Genomic DNA, 19636 nt, shown 5'->3' with positions numbered 1-19636 from the left:
CTGAGTCATGGTACTAAAATGAACTCACAGTCATGTATCCTCAATAGTTCTTTCCGGCCCTTAAAGAATTGGTAGGGTTTTATTCTGCAAGTTCTTAGGGCCTGGCTGCTCATGAGGACATTCTTGCTACTTCTTGGCAAATCAATTAATGAAGCAATAGGCTGCATATCTGGCATTAGCAGGAAATACAGGAGCAGCATCAAACACAGTCTAGACCCCCAAGGGATTCTGAGTCATCAAGGAACAGAGCCTGGCACATGGCATATGTGAGCAGTGAAATGGCCCTGTACTTGGAACATCTGGGTTCACAGCCAGGCCATGGGATCTTGAGCATTTTACCTAATTTTTCCAGACTGCACTTCCTTACTTGTCAAATAGTGCTGCGTAGTCAGAAATAAATAGGAGAATGAACATCAGAGAAGCCTATAGTTTGCTAAGTATCAGGTGTACATGTTATAATAAAGAAATATTGTTTATATTTGATACAAAATGATATACTGGAAAGGACTTTGGAGGCATACAGATATGAATTCATATGTCTTTACTAGCTATCTGGTTTGGGGCGAGGTACTTGACATTTATGAGTTTGAGTTTGCTAATCTGTATAATGGGTATATTAATACTAACATCATAGAGCTCCTGGGACCATTGGTGGCAATGTATGGAAAACATAAAGCCACAATGGTGGCAATGTATGGCTGGCACGTAGTATGCAATAAACAAGTAGAAACTTTCATTTCACTATTACTGTAGCATAGCAATAGAAATATTATAGTATATAATTTGGCACTAGATTGTTTGCCTACAGCCTGTGGGTAGTGTTGGAGTTTAGAGAAGAGGTATGTCAGCTGTATTTGAAGTCTTCTTAAAACGGCCTTGTGGAAGAGGTATGATTTAAGACAGGCCCGAAAAGGTAATCTTTGCTTAGGTGGAATGAACAGTAGAGTTTACCCAAATTAGTCCTCTGGACATAGACAGTATAGCTCAGTCACGATCATACTTGCAGTCTTCTTGGACCTTCTATAACACCTAGCTTGGGAGTTATTTACATATTTATCTGCCTTCCTGTGAGCCCTTGGAGGGAAGAGAACACACCTTTTTCATCTTTATATTTCTTAAGAGTAGTAGCTTTCAATTCCATGAATATAAAGTGAAGAGCTTTTAAGAATATCCATGCTGGGGCCTCACACTAGACCTATGAAACTGAAATCTCAGGCCTGGATATTGGTAATTTTTCAAACACTGTAGATGTTCCTAACATGAATCCAGGTTGAGAACCATTGCCTTAAAATCCCAACCACACATGAATAGATGTGTGTTCAACTGTTGAGATGGTTGTGTGGAATGAAATATTTCAGAAAACACACTAGACTAGGATTAGGAGTTGCAAATTTTAGCTCCAGCTCTACCCTGACTGCTTTGTAAGCTGGTCAAGTTCTTCAGCCTTCCTGGCTTTGGTGTCCTTATCAGCAATATACGGGGGTTGCATTCTATATCTCCTCAAGCCCTGGTGGTCTTTTATGTCGCCAAGATGTTGTCCCACCTCCTTCTCTAGTTTGGGAAGCCAGGCCTGGTGATGGAACAGTGTGGGTGCTTTCCCTCCTTTCCTCACAACACACTTCTCTCCTCTCCATTCCACCCCCACCTAGCTATGCATCAGAGGAGCTCCTTAAAAACATCTGAAAAACTGTTTTCCTCTTTTCCTGAGAAATGCTATGACATTGTCAATCTGTGTTTATTTTATTTCTAATAAAGGAAGTGTGCCCTTTTTATTGGAAACACCTTGTGGAAGGGAGCAAAGGCCACTCCCTGCAGTCTGGCAGCTGAGAGCAGAGCAGCTGGCTGCACCCAACGTGTCCCCAAAACCTAGACAGACACGGCCCTAAATGCTTACTATATGTAAACCTATAAGTTTCCTGTGTACACAGTGCAGATTGGGGCCCAGGTGCTGGACAAGGTAACTCAAACCACATACCTACAGAGAGATCAAGGTGAATGTGGTTCCACTAGAAGCAAAAAGTAAGCAAGTGTCACCCTCTCATCTTGGTCATAAACCTTCTCTCTTGGACCATTCATTGGCCAAACGTATAAAATAACAACAAAAGCCAGTCCTGAAAATCACTGTGAACATCAACTAGGCTAACTCATGCTCCTTAAAAGCCAGTCATCTTTTTCCCCTCGATAAACAACAGAGGAGACTAGAAATTAGAAGTAAAGTAGTATAACAGGTGAGGAATTTTAATTGGCACCCCAGCATCTCTGTCTGAGCTTAGGGCCGGGAGGTGGAGCATGGACACCTCCTGCTCCTGGTCTTCGAGCTCTTTCCTGGACTTTTAGGTGAGCTTCAAAGAGCTGCATTAGATGTAGCTGGGACTCAGGTTCGCTGGCCCTATTTTTGTGAGAGTCTTGAGGAGGTGTCCTTGGCCTGTGGGTAGGTGGTGGCAGCAGTTATGGTGAGGAAAAAAACATCCTGCAAGAACAAAATCAGCATTCCTAGAATCCTCTAGAAAACAGTCCCCTACAATGCTGCCCTTCTGGTGATTTTGTAAATAATACATCCTGTAACAGACCTCAACTGAACTTCAATTCAATATGATGCTATGGAAGAAGTTCAGGACCTAAAACTAGAATGAAGTCACATCCTTCCTACTCTAATTAATTGCTTCATTTAACATTCTCAGAACCTCAGCTTCCTCATCTGCAAAACAGAAAGAATGGTAACCACACGGAGGGCTTTCTGCAAGAATTAGCTTACATATTTTCATAGTTAAATGAATAGGCTCTGAAGCCAGGTTGTCTGTGTTCAAACCTCACTCTATCACATTCCAACTCTGTGGTCTTGGGCAAATTAATTCTTCTCTCCCTACTTCAGTTTCCTTGTCTGTAATGGTGATAATAATAGGAGTGACTTCATGAGGCTGTTGTGAGGATTCAATGAGTTAATACTTGTAAAAGCTCCTGGAATAGTAGCTGGTACAGAGTAAGCACTCAATAAAAGGAAGAGTTAACATTAATTGTGCATTACATCCCTTAGCACAGTGGCATGTGCTACCAAGCACACCACACATGTTCAATGATTACTGGTTATTATGACTACTAGGACTTCCACTCAGCCGAGGAAAGAAATGTCCTCACCTTTCATTTATTTCCTTCCTCTAGACCTCCTGGTATGAATCAGATGTGAGTAGTCCCCAGAGGCGTCATCCTGGCCCTGAGGGAGGAAGGGAGGAGCTGTGAAGCCAAGAGAATGAGAGGCTAGCAGTCCAGGCCCCATGGGAGAGCCCAGGCCCAGGATCAACTGACCTTTCCACAGGAAGAGGAGAAACCACAGCAGCCCTCACTTTCCCTGGGCTCTCCCTGAGTCATGCTAAGTCATGTTCTTGGGTACTGCCCCATGGAGAAAGATGTTTCTGCAGAAGCCAGGAGTGTGTGGTTAGGGTCCCAGGCTCTGTGCCCATACCAGATGCTTTGATGGGGTTGCCTAGACCAAGAAGGGGGGAGTAGGGCATTCTGACTTCTAACGGGGACTGCAAATTCCTGAGGTAATCACTGAAGAAGCTGGGTACCTACCTCGAAGATGAATGTCCTCTTCTGGGGTCAGAGGGTAGGCTACTAAGCAGTCTCTGGTTCTTTATCATAATTGCTCTTTAGCATAATTACTATTCTTTTCTCTAAAATTAGTTTATGCCTTATTCCCACAGAGAAATTACTTTGATGCACATTCAGTTATTCTATAAATATCAGAAGGCCCACAATACGCCAGGCACAGTGCTAGGGAATACTATCAAAGAGGATTTCACGAAATTCTAGCTAGTTACTATGTAATATTTTAAGTGTGTAATATAAGTAGGTTCAAAGTATGATGGGGGCATAATGGATAGGAGATGACACAAAGCTTCAGGAAATGATATTGAGGTTGAGCTGTTGGTTTCCAGAAACAGACCCACCTGAGTTAAAATTACACTTCTACTACTTACTCTGTATCTTGGAGAAGGCTTCTTAACCTTGCTGAGCCTTGGTTTCTCTACATGTAAAAATGAGGATAATGGCCCCTTCTTTAAGGGTTCTGTGTGTGGTCTGAGTGATATAATACATATAGAGCAGTGTGCCAGGAACATAATTAACAAACAGTGGCCATTTTTATTAGTGAAAATCTGTATATGCCTAAAAATTCCATGTGGACATTTTTCCAAGATTATGGCATATTTGGAATTTACTACTGAAGTTTTCATTGCAAGGATGGTTGCATTTGAGCCTAAAATCCTGCAGTGAGGGCCACTGAAGACTGTCAGGGTTGCCTGATTTACACTAAAATTCCGAGTATTCAAGGGTGAGTTCAAGAAGTGGACCCATGCACACATCTGGTCAAATAGAGTCAATGAGTGAAGCTTTTACTAGGGGGCTCACACATTGCCTCTTCTGCCCATGCCTCCTACCCTTACAGGTAGTCATATGGGGCCATCTGCATTGGTTAGTTGCATCCCAAAGTTAGAGGGAAGAGGAGCAAGGGACAGAGCTCCAAGTCCCCTTGAGTTCACAAACTATGTTATTTCTTCTGTGAAAGCCTCTACACCCTCTGTGGATGAAGATGTCCTTTATCTTCCTCTGACACTTCCCCAAATTGTTCAACAAGTGTCTATTGAGCACCAACTTGTGCTGGGCACATGAATCACATGTGCTCGCCATCCTCAATCATTTCCATGAAAAATGAGCAAGACGGCTGCAGCACCCCAAAGAGAACAGTAACTTTGAGCCATTCAGTAAAGAGTTCCATAAAGTATCCACGGTTCCTTCCACTCTTGCCATCTTCCATCAGTTTTGTGGGACTTTGTTTCCACTTCTATTCTTTGAGATCCTTTCCTTCCCTCTCTTGATCCAGACTACGCCACAGGACATCTTTGAGAGGCCTGATACTGGCTAGCCAAGGAGAGGCTTGAAAGTGGCTTGGCTGGAGCCAAGACTAAGTGGGATTTACCCATCACTCATCTTCCCCTTTTCCCCTAGGGTTATTTAATTTTGAATTCTCTTATGACTCTTAGTTTATTATTTTATGTTCACTGTATTGTTGTGATTCAGAGACTGTTGTCAAGTTTTTTCCATGATGAGTCCCCAGCTAGAACACACACTCTTTGTGGTCTGGGGCTCTGTCTTTTCATTCTTTCACGGTCCTGATTTCTTTTAAGGGTGTCATCAAAACAAGTTTCAAATAACAACTCCCTAAAATAGAGCCAAAGGATATTTGAGACCTGCTTGGCTGGAGTACTACCAAGAGAATGTAGTTGGAGCACAGAAACTTCATGGATAGTCCCGAAATTGCCACTATTCAAAGTTGGCCTAGAATACGATAGGCTCAGGTCAGCCTTCTCCTACCTCTCCACTTATCTCACCTCACATTCCCCTAGCTCTTTATTGCAAGACTCACTGGCTCTTTTCAAGTACTTCAAAGATGCAACTTTGCACATACTGTTCCCTCTGTCTGGAATGCTTCTCTCCTCACCAACCTCCCAGCTCACTTTTACCAAGTTAACTCCCACTCATCTTTGAGAGCTTACTTCAGTTACCACTTTCTCAGGGAGTTTTCCCTGACCTCCCTAACTAGATAAAATTCTTCTATTTCTAATATTCTTATAGCTCCTTTACCTCCTCTTCAGGAAACTTAATATTTAACACATTTAATTGTGTAATTGACCTGTGTTAATATCCCTCTCTAGATGATAAGGCCCATGAAGGTAGGGCTTGTGTCTATTTTTATCCATCACTGCATCCTTAGTACCTAGCATACAATAGGTACTCAATAAATCTTTTAAATGAATGATTTGAAATGAATGTTGACATTTAAATCAATCCATAATAATTTACTGAGTATCTGCTATGGGGGCATGTGCTGAAGCTTACTGAGAATAAGGAGAAAGGAAAAATGTTATGAGTTATAAAGGTGCTGACAGCAGAAATGATGTTGAAGAGTTGGGATTTCAGAGTACACTAAGGAGCAGGCCAAGAGACTACGGAAATCAAATTATGTTATAAAGCAAGGCATACAGAACAGAAGGGGCTTCACTAACTAGGATGAGGGAATGCAGGTGGGCCTGGTAAGATGAACCAATGTGTTGCAATGTCAACTTTGTGGCCCAGTTTAGTAAGAGTTTATCAGTTATCTATTGCTGTGTAACAAATTAGCCCAAGATTTAGTGCTTTAAGAAAGTTATTATCTTATAGTTTCTGTGGGCGTGGCTCAGTTGGGTCCTTTGCTCTGGGTCTGTCACAAGGCTGAGTGCAATGGACTGAATGCCTTTGTTCCACCAAAATTCATTTATTTTATTTGATTTATATCAGAATATTCCGGGGCTACAAATGTTTTGGTTAGATGGATTGCTTTTGTACTGTTTGAGTCAAAGTTAGAACTGTGCCCATCACTCAGATAGTGTACCTTGTACCCGTCAGGTATGATTTTACCCACCCCCTCCTTCCCCATCCCGCCTGCATGATTCCTGTTGAGTTTTACTTCCATCTGTGCACATGAGTACTGATCGGTTAGTTCCAATTTAACAGCGAGTACATAGGGTGTTTCTTTTTCCATTCTTGTGATACTTCATTAGAAGGATTATCTCCAGTTCCATCCAGATTTTTGCAAAAGGTATTAGTTCATTATTTATGGCCAAGTAGTACTCCATGGGGTACATATACAACACTTAATTAATCCACTCATGAATTGATGGGCACTTGGGTTGATTCCACATCTTTGCAATCATGAATTGTGCTGTAATAAACATTCTAGTGCAAGCGTTTTCTTAATAAAATGACTTTTTTCCTTTGGGTAAATACCCAGTAGTGGGATTGCTGGATAAAATGATGGATCTACTTTTAGTTCTTTGAGGAATATCCATACTATTTTCCATAGAGGTTGCACCAGTTTGCAGTCCCACCAACAGTGTATAAGTGTTCCTTCTCTCTGCATCCATGCCAGCATCTATTGTTTTGGGACTTTTTGACAAAAGCCATTCTCACTGGAGTTAGGTGATATCTCATTGTGGTTTTGATTTGCATTTCTCTGTTGATTAATGACACTGAGCATTTTTTCATATGCTTATTGGCCATTAGTCTATCTTCTTCTGAAAAGCTTCTGTTCATGTCTTTTGCCCACTTTTTAAAGGGTTTTTTTGATTTTTTTTCTTGATGATTTGCTTGAGTTCTTTGTAGATTCTTGTTATTAGTCCTTTATCTAATGCATAGCATGTGAATATTTTCTCCCATTATGTTGGTTGTCTATGTGCTATGTTGATTGTTTCCTTGGCTATGCAGAAGATTTTTAATTTAATCAAGTCCCATTTATTTATTTTTGTTGTTTCTGTGATTGCCCTTGGGATCTTCTTCATAAATTGTTTGCTTAAGAAGATACCTAGAAGAGTTTTTCCAACATTTTGTTCTAGAATTCTTATGGTTTCATGTCCTAGATTTAAGTCTGTTATTCACCCTGAATTAATTTTTGTGAATGGTGAGAGATATGGATCCTTTTTCTATCTTCTACATGTGGCTATCCAATTTTCCCAACACTATTTATTGAATAGGGATACTTTCCCCCAGTGTATACTGCTGTCTACTTTGTCAAAGATCAGATGGCAATACATGGATGGTTTTACATCTAGGTTCTTTGTTCTATTCCATTGGTCTATGACTGTATTTTTGTTCCAGTATATGCTGTTTTGGTTACTATAGACTTGTATAGCTTGAAGTCTGGTAAAGTGATGCCTCCAGATTTGTTCCTTCTGCTTAAGAGTGCTTTGCTATTTGGGCCCTTTTTTGGTGCCAAATAAAGACTAGAGTTATTTTTTCTAGATCTGTGAAAAATAACATTGGTATTTTGATGGGGACTGAGCTGAATCTGTAAATCACTTTGGGTAGTATGGACATTTTAACAATGTTGATTCTGCTGATCCATGAGCATGATATGTTTTTCCATTTTTTTTTTACATCATCTGCTATTTCCTTTGTCAGTGATTTATAGTTCTCTCTGTAGACATCTTTCTTTTTTTTTCAGCATATTTTTTGGGTACAAATGTTTAGGTTACATATATTGCCCTTGCCCCACCCGAGTCAGAGATTCAATCATGTCCATCCCCCAGATGGTGTGCATCACACCCATTAGGTGTGTATATACCCATCTCCTCCTCCCCACTCCCATCTACCTGACACCCCATGAATGTTATTATTATATGTGCACTTAAGTGTTGATCAGTTAAAATCAATTTGATGGTGAGTACATGTGGTGCTTGTTTTTCCATTCTTGTGATACTTCACTTAGTAGAATGGGTTCCATCTCTATCCAGGATAATACAAGAGGTGCTATATCATCATTGTGTTTTGTGGCTGAATCGAACTCCATGGTATACATATACCACATTTTATTAGTCCACTCATGTATTTATGGGTACTTGGGTTGTTTCCACATCTTTGCAATTGTGAATTGTGCTGCTATAAACATTTTAGTGCAGATGTCTTTTTTATAGAAAGAGATCTTTCACCTCCTTGGTTAAATGTATTCCTAGGTATTTTATTTTCTTTGTAGTTATTGTGAATGGTATTGAGTCTTTGATTTGATTCTCAGCTTTACTGTTGTTGGTATGTAGGAACACTGCTGATTTGTGTACATTGATTTTGTAGCCCAAGACTGTGCTGAATTTATTTATCAGTTCCAGGATACTCTTGGCAGAATCTTTGGGGTTTTATAGATATAATATATCATCAGCAAAGAGAACTAATTTGACCTCCTCTTTCTCCACTGGAACGCCCTTAATTTCCTTCTCTTGCCTGATTTCTCTGGCTAGGAATTCCAGCACTATGTTGAATAGAAGTGGTGACCATGGGCATCCTTTTCTTGTTCCAGTTCTGACTGGGAATGATTTTAAGCTTAATCACAAATGAAAGAGGAGATATTACAACTTATATCACAAAAATGCAAAATATCATCTGTTAATAGTATAAAAATCTCTATGCACATAAACTTGAAAGCATTGAGAAAATGGAAAAAATTCCTGGAAACACACAATCTTAAATCAGGAAGAAACAGAAGTCCTGAACAGACCAATTATGAGCAATGAAATTGAAGCAGCAATAAAAATCTTCCAACAACAACAACAACAACAACAACAACAACAAAAGCCTTGGACCAGATGGTTTCACAGCTGAATTTTATCAGACCTACAAAGAAGAATTGGTACCCATACTGCAGAAAATATTTTATAACATCAAGAAGGACAGAATACTCCCCACCTCATTCTATGAAGCCAGTATCACCTTGATACCAAAGCCAGGAAAGGACCACAACAAAAAAAGAAAAGTATAGATTAATTTCCCTTATGAATATAGATGCAAAAATCCTCAATAAAATTCTAGCAAACCAAATTCAGTAGCACATCAAAAAAAAAAAAAATAATAATGCACCATGATCAAGTGGGCTTCATCCCAGGGATGCAAGGATGGTTCCACATGCATATCCATAAATGTGATTTACCACATAAACAGAAGGAAAATAAAGACCATGTGATCATCTCAATAGATGCAGAAAAAGCATTTGACAAAATTCAGCACCCTTTTATTATAAAAACTCTTAATAAAATAGGCATAGATGGAACATACTTCAAACTTATAAAAGCCACATAGGACAAACCCACACCCAACATCATACTGAATGGGAAAAAGTTGAAAGCATTCCCCCAAAATTTATATGTTGAAATTCTAACCTTAAGTTGATGATATTAGGAGGTGGGGCCTTTGGGAGGTGATCAGGTCATTAGGACAACATCCTCATGAATGGGCTTTGTTCCTTTATAAAAGAGACCCCAGAGAGCTAACTAGTCCTTTCCACCATGTGAAGACACAGCAAGAAGGTTCTATCTATGAACCAGAGAGTGAGCCCTTATCAGACACTGAATTTTCTATCATCTCAATCTTGGATTTCCCAGGCCCTAGAACTATGAGAAATAAATTTCTATTTTTTTTACAAGCTACCCAATTTACAGTATTTGTTAGTATATAGTCTGAATGGACTAAGACATTGGGGTTATTGTCTCATCTGAAGACCTGACTGGAGAAGTATCCACTTCTAAACTCACAGAGTTATTAGCAGGATTCAGTTCCTGTGGGCTGTTGGATTGCAGGTTTCAATTCCTTATCGCCTGAGGACCAGATGACTCTTTGATTCCTTGGTGTGTGGGCCTCTTCATAGGATAGTTCACAACATGGCAGCTGTCTTAATCAGAGTGAGCAAATGATTGGGCAAAAGAGAGTGTGAGGGAGTGAGAGCAAAACACGAGTCACAGCCTTTGTAACCTAATCTTGGAAGTCGCCTCTATTATTTTCACCATATTCTGTTAGAAGCAAGTCACTAGATCCAGACCACACTCACGTTGAGGGGATTATACAGGAGACAGAGATCACCGGGGGCCATTTCAGATGTTGCTCACCGTACTATGTGATTGTCATTTAAAACTGAAAAGAAGAGTACAATTTTTATGTTTATACTTCAAGGGTTTTGAAATGTGTTTTTGTTAATTAGCAGGCATAAACGACAAAGTTAACTGAGAGAACATGCCTGGGGCTCTTGCACATTGTATAAATGCAAGTGGAAGGGAAACTGCTGTGATAAAGCATTACTTTTCACTGGCTTGAATCTCAGCTTAGGAAGTCCCTCTGACACAGAGAGGTTAAATCATGTTAAGATGAAAATTTAGAGAAGAAAGGCAGGATTTTGATGATTTTATGCACTCATACAACTTATACTCTCAGACCAGGAATAAAAAGATATAACAGTCCCTTGCTCCCAGCCTTCACAAGAGTACTGCCACACTCCAACACTCAACAACTCCATGCTCCTTTCCCAGCCTCTCCCAAAAGTCAAGAGAAGTGTAAGTCATATCAGGGATCATTTGGGTATTTTGTTATTCACCCAAGACAGTATAGGCATGTCTTGTCTTATCACAGTTTGTTTTACTGCACTCCACAGATATTGTGTTTTTTACAAATTAAAGGTTTCTGGCAACCCTGTGTTGAGCAAGTTTATGGGCATCATTTTTCCAACAGCATGTGCTCATTTTGTGTCTCTGTGTCACATTTTAGTAATACTTGCATATTTTAAACTTTTTCATCATTATTATATCTATTATGGTGATCAGTGATCTTTGATGTTACTGTGGTAATTATTTTGGGGTACCACAAACTGTGCCATAGAAAATGGTGAACTTAATCGATAAATGTTGCCTGTGTTCTGACTGCTTCACCTCTAGCCTTGCCCCCATCTCTCTCCCTGTTTTTGGGCCTCCTTATTCTCTGAGTCACAACAATATTGAAATAAGCCAAGTAACAACCCTAAAAAGGCATCTAAGTGTTCAAGTGAAAGGAAAAGTCATATGTCTCTCACTTTAAATTAAAAGCTAGAAATGATTAAGCCTAATGAGGAAAGCATGTCAAAAGCTGAAATAGACCAAAAGCTAGGCTTCTTGCTCCAGTTAGCCAAATTGTGAATGCAAAGGAAAAGTTTTTGAAGGAAATTAAAAGTGCTACTCCAGTGAACACACAAATGATAAGAAAGGAAAACAACCTTATTGCTGATATGTAGAAAGTTTTAGTGGTATGCATAGAAGATCAAACCAGCTACAACATTCTCTTAAGCCAAAGCCTAATCCAGAGCAAGGCTCTAACTCTCTTAAATTCTAAGGCTAAGAGAGGGGAAGAAGCTGCAGAAGAAAGTTTGAAACTAGCAGAGGTTAATTCATGAGGTTTAGGGAAAGAAGCTATCTCCATAACATAAAAGTGCAAGGTGAAGCAGCAGGTGCCGATGAAGAAGCTGTGGCAAATTATCTAAAAGATCTAGCTAAGATAATTGATGAAGGTAGCTATGCTAAACAACAGGTTTTCAATGTAGACAAAATAGCCTTCTATTGGAAGAAGATGCCATCGAGAACTTCCACAGCTAGAGAAGAGAGGTCAATGCCTGGCTTCAAAGCTTCAAAGAACAGGCTGACTCTCTCATTAGGGACTAATGCAGCTGGTGACTTCAAGTTGAAGCCAATGTTCATTTACCATTCCAAAAATCCTAGGGCCTTTAAGAATTGTGCTAAATCTACAATTCCTGTGCTCTAGAAATGAAACAACAAAGCCAGATGGCAACACATCTTTTTATAGCATGGTTTACTGAATATTTTAAGCCCACTGTTGAGACCTATTGCTCAGAAAAAAAGATTTCTTTCAAAATATTACTGCTCATTGACACTGCACATAGTCACCCAAGAGCTCTGATGGATCCATACAAAGAGATGAATGTTGTTTTCACATCTGATAACACAACCTCCATTCTGCAGCCCATGGATCAAAGAGTAATTTTGACTTTGAAGTCCTATTATTTAAGGAATACATTTCATAAGGCTATAGCTGCCATAGATATTATAGTGATTCCACTAATGGATATGGGCAAAGTCAATTTAAAACCTTCTGGAAAGGATTCACCATTCTAGATGCTATTGAGAACATTCATGATTCATGGGAGGAGGTCAAAATATCAACACTAACTGAAGTTTGGAACAAGTGGATTCCAACCCTCATGAGTCTGAGAGGTTCAAAGAGGAAGTAATTGCAGATACAGTAGAAATAGCAAGAGAACTAGAATTAGAAGTGGAGCCTGAGGATGCGACTGAATTGCTACAATCTCATGATAAAGCTTTAATGGATGAGAAGTTGCTTCTCATGGAGGAGTAAAGAAAGTGGTCTCTTGAGATGGGATCTACTCCTCTTGAAGATGCTGTGAACACTGATGAAATGACAACAAAGGAGTTATATAAACTTTGTTGATAAGGCAGCAGCAGGGTTTGAGAGGATAAACTCCAATTTTGAAAGAAGAAAGAAGTTCTACTGTGGGTAAGATGCTATCAGACAGTATCACATGCCACAGAGAAATCTTTCACGAAAGGAAGAGTAAATCAATGTGGCAAACTTCACTGTTGTCTTATTTTAAGAAATTGCCACAGCCACCCCAACCTTCAGCACCACCACCCAGATCAGTCAACAACCGTCAACATTGAAGCAAGACTCTCCACCAGCAAAAAGATTGTAATTCACTGAAGGCTCAGATGATTCTTAGTATTTTTTTTTTTTTTTGAGACAGAGTCTCACTCTGTTGCCCAGGCTAGAGTGCTGTGGCATCAGCCTAGCTCACAGCAACCTCAAACTCCTGGGCTCAAACAATCCTTCTGCCTCAGCCTCCCGAGTAGCTGGGACTACAGGCATGTGCCACCATGCCCGGCTAATTTTTCTATATATATTTTTAGCTGTCCATATAATTTCCCTCTATTTTTAGTAGAGATGGGGTCTCACTCTTGCTCAGGCTGGTATTGAACTCCTGACCTGGAGTGATCCACCCGCCTCGGCCTCCCAGAGTGCTAGGATTACAGGCGTGAGCCACCGCGCCCGGCCTGTATTTTTTTTTTTTTTAGCAATAAACTATGTGGGTTTTTTAAAGACTTAATGCCATTGGACACTAATATACTACAGTACAGTATAAACATAACTTTTATATGCACTAAGATACCAAAAAATTCATGGGACTTGCTTTACTGAGATATTTGCTTTATTGAGGTGGTCTGAAACCAAACCTGCAATCTCTCTAAGGTATACTTATGTTCCTATTGTCATAAAGGACTGTTTTAGTCTGTTTGGGTTGCTATAACAAAATACCATATATTGGGTAGCTCGTAGACAACAGAAATTTATTTCTCACGGTTCTCAAGGCTTGGAAGTCCAAGATCAAGGCACTGGCAGATTTGGTGTCTGGTGAGGGCCCACTCCCTAGTTCATAGACAGAGCCTTCTTGCTGTATCCTCACATGGTGGAAGGGACTAGTTAGCTCTCTGGGGTCGCTTTGATAACGGCATCACTAGTCCCATTCATCTCCCAAAAGTCCCACCTCCTTAATACCATCATATTAGGGGTTAGGATTTCAACATTTAAATTTTGGGGGTATATAAACTCTCTAATAAACATGTATGATAGGAACACAAGAAGGTGGCTAAGAGGTGTCAAGAATAAATAAGATTACCTCAAACAGACAGCAGAAAGCTCTTGGAAAAAAGCACTGCTGATTTGGTGGCAATCTTTTGATTTCTTCCTGCTGTGGAAGGGAAAGCCCTAGCAGTGTTGTGGCTTCCCAGGGTTATCAGTGCTGAATTTGATTCAGATGAAATTGTATGCACTGTAGTATGCAGAAGAGAATTGTAAACAAACATCAAAGAAGGAATTCAGAATGGTGATAGGAAAATTGGGCTTCCTCCATTTGTCCACTAGTTGATACATTATCCCTATCCAAAGGACATGGACTAAGCTCTGGAAGATGAACTTGGGGATAGGAGGCTACAGTCTGGCTTCTGTGATGAGTAGGTAGCTGCGAGGTTTTGAGAAGAAGTGAGGTAAGACCAAATTTATGGTTCACTTCACAAATAGTGAAGGATCAGATAGATCAAAGAGACATAAACAATTTAGAAGAGCACGCCTCCTAGTTTTTGAGCTTGAAGGAGTTCCATTTGAATTTTTTACAAAGAATCGGAACAATTCAGATCCTGAATGCTGGTCCTCACTACAGAGTGGGTCTGTGTGTCTCTCTCAGTATGGTACACACCAAACACCTGGCTTTTTTCACTCCATTTCTGGAGTTCATTTAGACTCCTTACTCTTCAATTTCCTTACTGCAGTCCCCGAGGTGCTTAAGGATGAAAGTGTAACATGGGAGAAATGATTAGGAGCTCTGGGGTCTCATTTTTAGCTCTGCATCTATTTACACTGCAATCCTAGGTAAGACATTTAACCACTCTAATTTAAACACCCTGTAAAATGGAAAAAATAATATCTACTCTGCTTACCTCACATAGTTACTACAGAGATTAAATATTGGCATTAGAGGTAAAAGCTGCTTCCTTCTCTCACATTCATCCTTGCTTTTGTGCTGTCACCCTTCCTTATGTATTTCCTTTACTCATTAACCCTTTGTCCTCTTTACCCCTCAGTTTCTCCTAGGGTCTGTCCCGGTCAATTCGTGCCCTCAATTCACTTAGTCTGTCCTGTGTCCATCTCACTCTTTCCCAATGTCATATACCATCCCAAGTTGGCAAGAGGCTGATCCGAATTCTGGGATCACTGAAGACCCTTGTCTCAGCATCATGTTGATGATTTTGCACCAGTTTCCTTATATGGGAAATCAGTATACTCACTAATGGACTAGGATGCTATGACTTTGTACCCCCTCGTTGCTGATGAAAAGACCTACCTTACCCATATTTGCTGAAAAATGGGAGTTTAGTAAGTAGTAATAGATAACAGCTATGGAGCATTTATAATGTGTAAACACTATTTAATTCATTTTAATTACATAAAATAAGCCCTGTGAGATAGACATTATTTGAGGTGTAAATGCAATAAATAAACTTGCCAAGATTATGCAACCAGAATTAAAAGCCAGGTGTGTCAGATTATAAAGTCTGTGCGCTATGCAGTACCTCCTATCCATATCCTTACCCACAAAATTATTTTTATGATGGACCAGAAATCATATGACAGGTGAGGGAACAGTGGCCACACAGATGAATCAATGACCCTGAGAGAACTTTGGGATGCAAGGGGACTAGGTCAGGAGGACTGATCTATTAATATTTCTAGGAGTGGAAATGGACAACAGAGGATAAACCCAAATTGGAATTTTTTTATCTTTTTACAGGCCTAAGATTTTCAGATTTATAAAAATACAAGTTGTCCAGTTAAATTTTAATTTGAGATAAACAATGAATAATTTTTAGTGTAAGTACATCATATGCAATATTTGGGACATACTTATATTTTTAAAATTATTCACTATTTATCTGCAACTCAATTTTAACTAGGCAACCTGTATTTTATCTGGAAATTCTATTCAGGGCCCCAAAGCATTTTGCCTCTTCTGCTATCATGGTGCTTATTTTGTTTTCCTTTGCAGTATCGCTAGTTGTTGGCATATTTCCAAAGCCCTTAAAAATCACATAGTAAGACTTGGACTTTTAAATTATGACTAAAAAAGTCTTGATGTAATATAAGAAAATATTTATAAATTTGACTACATAAAAATAAAAGCCTTTAAGTGGCAAAAACACCACTAACCAAGTCAAAAGACAAAAAACAAAGTAGGAGAAAATATTATAAAATATATTGTAAGAAAATATTCTAAAGTAATGGACTAATATACCTATTTATACAGAACTTAGAAATTTGAGGAAAAACACAAAATATTATAGAACAATGGGCAAAACACATAGATGATTCATAAAAAGAGAAAAAATGGCCCTTACACATGTAAGAACATATTCAACTTCACTCCTAATAAGTGAAATGCAAATTAAAGCTACACTGATACTCTCACCTGTCAGATTGGCAAAAAACTTAAAAGCTTGACAATTCACTCTGTTGGCAAGGCTTTGGGGAAAGAGGTTCTCATCATACATTGCTAGTGGAATGCAAAATGCTGTATTTTCCTGTGGAGGAGAATTTCAAAACATGTAATGAAACTACATTATGCACTTACCCTTCAACCCAGTAATGCTAATTCTAGGAATTTACTCTAAACATATACTCCCTACAATATAAAAATATACATGTAAAAGGTTATTTCAAGCAGAATTATTTATAATTGCAAAGTATAGGGAGCCATCTAAATATCTAAGCATAGAGTTTTCATTGAAAAGTCCATAAAGCTCCACAATGGAGTTATATATACATCTGTAAATAAGAATGAGGAGATCTCTGTGAACTGATATGGAGTAATTTCCAGGAGATGACATTAAATGAAAAATGCAAAGAGCTTATACTATGTTACTTTTTGTGTGATACAGAAGAAAAAATAGTTTTTATTCTGGAAAGCATATGAATGTTCTATATATTCAAAAATTAAAAGAAAAAATAATTTTAATTATATTTCAATGAATGCTATAATCACACTGAAAGGAAAAGAAAGGAAGGAAGAAAGGGAGGGAAGGAATGAGTAAGGAAGTGAAGAAAGGTAAGAAGGAAGGAAGAAAGAAGTAAATAAATCTAAGTAGCTTATGAATACAATTTGTAACCATATACCCTGTAAGGCCACGTTTGGGCATAAGGGGTAAGGGGAGAATTACAAACAAATCCTGAGCTCTTTTTAGTACTTTTTTGTAATCATAGAAATATGGGCAATCCAATTCTGAAACTATTTTAGATGTATTATACGATTGAGCAAATGAGCAAATGGGTTAATGTTGAAGACAGTCAGGGTTCTCACTATGGAAGAAGGGATATACAAACATAGTATGAGAGAAGACAAGAAAGAACCCCATGGACACGGATTGGAATTGGAGGTATCAGTGTGAACTGTGCTTTCTAAATTAAGTATATGCATGTGATGCACACATGTAAGCATACAGGTGTATGTATGTGTTTGTATGTATGTTAAATGTATGCATGTGTATGTGTATAAATACATATAGGTATGCATATACCTATTTCCTAGGTCTGTCTGTTGAAAGGCCCAAGAATCAACATCACCCCAGTAGAAATGATTGTACCTAAAACCCAAATCTTGGTCTCTAATACCATTCTCCACTAAAATGAGTCAAGGATCTTGGGAGAAATGGCTAATTCCAGGGATGAGGTAGGTTAGGTAAAAGACGGGCCTGGAACATCTTGTTATGCTAGAAAGTAAGAAAGCACTTTAAAAAAATGATGGGATTATGTCACAAGTACCAAGGTGATAGCTGAAAACTGTTTCCATGGGCCAAAACTGCGATAATTAGAGCACCAATACATTTATTTATTTATTTTTAATTTTTTATGGGGGTACAAGTCAGAGCTACAAGTGTTCCCATCTCCCAGATAGTGTGTACCACACCCATTAGCTGGGAATATAGCCATCCTTTCCACCCCACCTACCCAACACCTGATGAATGTTACTTCCATATGTGCATATAAGTGTTGACCAATTAGTACCAATTAGATGGTGAGTATATGTGGTGCTTGTTTTTCCATTCTTGTGATACTTCACTTAGGAGAATGGACTCCAGCTCCATCCAGGATAATATAAGAGGTGTTCACCATTGATTGTTGTGACTGAGTAGTACTCCATGGTATACATATATAACATTTTATTAACCCACTTATGTATTGATGGGCACTTGGGTTGTTTCCACATCTTTGCAATTATGAATTGTGCTTCTATAAACTTTCAGGTGCAGATGGTCTTTATTATAGGGTGTATTTTTTTCCTTTGAGTAGATGCCCAGTGGTGGGATTGCTGGATCAAATGGTAGTTCTACTTTTTGTTCTTTGAGGTATCTCCAAATTACTTTCCACAGAGGTTGTACTAGTTTGCAGTCCCACCAGCAGTATATGAGTGTTACTATGAGCACCAATATATTTAAGTACAGTGATGAACTACAAACAATTGAAAAAATAAAAATTCATGAATCCATACTGATAATAGATGAATGAATAAATGAATGAGGGACAATGGAGTGCTCTTGCTTACAATGGGATGCTGATAGCCAACTTGTAAATGTTGAGGGCATATAGGAGTTGGAAAATTATCATTTTGCAACTATCATAGTAAAGATTGCATCAGGCAAGAATCATCCATAACTGCTAGATCTGAAAGTTCTGAACTTTCTCCCGAAAGTTCTGATGAAAAGAATATTTACATGGTATTAAAGTATCTCCCCACAGATTGCTTATAGCTACGAAGAAGAAAAAAATAGTAATTACATAGTGGAAAAATTGAACAACAACTTGACAGGGTAATCAAAATCACCATTGAGGTAGATGGACATAGTGTTCCTCCATGTTATACCCTGAGTAGAACACAGCATCATCTATGTGGTATTCTGGCCAAGAATATATATCCAGAATATAACTATAAGGAAACAGCAGAAAACCCTAAATGAGAAACATTCTACAAGCAAAAAAAAGAGAGAGAGTATATTTTTAAAAAATTACAAAGAAAAACTGTGGAAATGTTTTAGATTAAAGGAGGTTACATAACAACCAAATGCAATACCTGCCTCTAGACTGGATCCTGTGCTAGAGAGGAAAATGCCATAAAGGATGTTAACAGATCAACTAACAAAATTGGAATACAAATGTTAGACTAGATAAAATATTGTGTCAATTTTAAATTTATTGGTACCAGTGACTATAGTATAACTATGTACAAAACTATCTCTGTATCTGTATAAACTACCTTTGTACCTGAAAAATACACACTAAGGTATTTAAGGGTAAAAGTCCATGATGCATGCAACATACTCTCAAATAGTTAAGAAAAAAATTTATGTAGATAAATAGAAAAAATGATGAAGCAAATGGGATAAAGTGGTAACAGTAGGTGACTCTGCATCAAGGATATATGGGTATTCTTTGAACTATGTTTCATTATTGCAACTTTTCAGAAGGTTTGAAATTATTTTCAATTGGACACCACTTTGACCAGGTGATCAAAATTAACATCACCAGTGAGGGAGAGATGAACATTGTGCCTCCAGAGGTGACACCCTGAGGATGCATCACCTGTACAGTACTACAGCTGAGAGCACATAATCCAAAACTAATCATG

At 38.6% G+C, this 19636-nt stretch overlaps 1 long non-coding RNA gene across 1 annotated transcript in view; it reads right to left on the bottom strand.

Moving 5' to 3' along the window:
• Window positions 1-2317: 2317 nt before the first annotated feature.
• Window positions 2318-19636, bottom strand: part of LOC123622494 — a 21067-nt gene continuing 3748 nt past the window's right edge. Inside the window, exons 2-3 of the long non-coding RNA XR_006729517.1 lie at window positions 3136-3211; window positions 2318-2470 (exon numbers count right to left, since the gene is read on the bottom strand). This is a non-coding gene — a long non-coding RNA (uncharacterized LOC123622494). The remainder of the gene's footprint in view (window positions 2471-3135; window positions 3212-19636) is intronic.

The sequence above is a fragment of the Lemur catta genome, chromosome 1 (assembly GCF_020740605.2).
Source record: "Lemur catta isolate mLemCat1 chromosome 1, mLemCat1.pri, whole genome shotgun sequence".
In the NCBI taxonomy this organism is placed as follows: domain Eukaryota; kingdom Metazoa; phylum Chordata; class Mammalia; order Primates; family Lemuridae; genus Lemur; species Lemur catta.
This window is presented reverse-complemented; position numbering and strand designations above follow the sequence as displayed.